We start from the raw sequence: 1,678 nt of genomic DNA, 5'->3' as shown, positions 1-1,678 counted from the left end.
GCCCCCGGGGACCCAGCCGGGATCGGCCTCCCGGGGGACCGGCATCCCGAGGGATCGGCACCCCGGAGTCACCCCCGCATCGGCACCCCCGGGACCGGCACCCCCGGGATCAGCGCCCCCGGGATCAGCATCGCCGGGATCAGCATCCCAGCGCCCCGAGGGATCAGCACCCCCGGGATCAGCACCCCCGCGATCAGCCCCGTGCTGTCCTCCGGGCTCGGTACCCCAGCATCCCACGTTCGGCACCCCCGGGACCGGCACCCCCGGGATCAGCGCCCCCGGGATCAGCATCGCCGGGATCAGCATCCCAGCGCCCCGAGGGATCAGCACCCCCGGGATCAGCACCCCCGCGATCAGCCCCGTGCTGTCCTCCGGGATCGGTACCCCAGCATCCCACGGGATCGGCTCCCAAGCATCCCAAGGGATCAGGCTTTGGAGTCAGCCCAGCTCTGGCCACCCCACCGCAGCATCCCGAGGGTCTGGATCCCAACATCCCAGAGGGATCAGCTCCTGCAGCCACAGCCCGGCATCCCTTGGGATTGGTGTCCAGAGACATCATGGATCACCACCCAGCATCCCTTGGAATCCGTCCCCGGAGTCCCCTCGGATCACGCCCGGCGTCCCTCGGGATCGTTCCTCGGAGCCCCCCCTGCTCCGGCCCCAGCACCCCGGATGTGGCCCCAAGTCCAGCCCTTCCTCTCCCGTGCCTCAGTTTCCCCCCTCGCACACTCCCTGGAAACCCCTGACCTTCGGGAACACTCCCCTCCCATCCCAGGGTGACACCGCAGCTGGAATTCCGAAAGGAAGCAGCGAATCCCATCGGATTCCACCCCTCCCAATGCCCCCGAGCCCTGGATACCCCCAAAGCGCCTTTTTGGGGTGACACAAATCCCGACCCTGTTCTCCTCCATTTCGGGGCTTTTATCTCCCAACTGCGCCAAATCCAGGCTGGACCCTTCCCGGGAAAGCCGCTCCACGGGTGCTGGCACTTCCCTAGGGATGGACAGTTGGGATAAAGGCGCTATTTTGGGGAAATGTTGCTTTTTTCCCTTAAAATAGCAGCTTGAGAGAGGCCCTGGCATCGGGAGCTGTGTTGGCCTCACCCGGTTGAACATTAACTCCACTGGGATAAGCCGGGATTTATCAGATCAATCCCGCTCCCGGCCCGAGATAACGCTCCAGGGTCCTGGCTGCGGCTTTTTGGGGATCCCAAAGTCTCCGAGTGTCACCTGGGGAGCCCCAGGACAAGGCCACGCACCCCGTTCCAGGATGCAAGCGGCTCCTTAGGGAATAATCCTTGATCCTGCATTCCCGAGCCCGGCAGTACCGAGGGGATGGGAACAGGAGCGACGCCGGCAGCGCTGGGATTAATGGATAACCAGGAAAAGCCACCGGTGCCATGGAGAGGTGTCACCATTCCCAGCTGCCTCAGTTTCCCTATGGAAAACAGCGCCGGTGCAAAGGGAATAGCGGGGCTGGTGCCGCATCTGGCCCCACAAATCCCATGGGACAGGGATGGGATGCACCCACGGAGGGTGGGATGGCCGTTCCCCGGGAAGAGGAAAAGTTGGGATCCAGGAAAACATCCAAAACGCCAAGGCCAGGGTTGGAGCGGATCCATGGAAGCGGCTGGGCCTCGTTTCTGTCTCATTCCCGACTCATTCCCCACTCATTCCCG

Source organism: Corvus brachyrhynchos, unplaced genomic scaffold (genome assembly GCF_000691975.1).
Source record: "Corvus brachyrhynchos isolate BGI_N302 unplaced genomic scaffold, ASM69197v1 scaffold787, whole genome shotgun sequence".
NCBI lineage: Eukaryota > Metazoa > Chordata > Aves > Passeriformes > Corvidae > Corvus > Corvus brachyrhynchos.
This window is presented reverse-complemented; position numbering follows the sequence as displayed.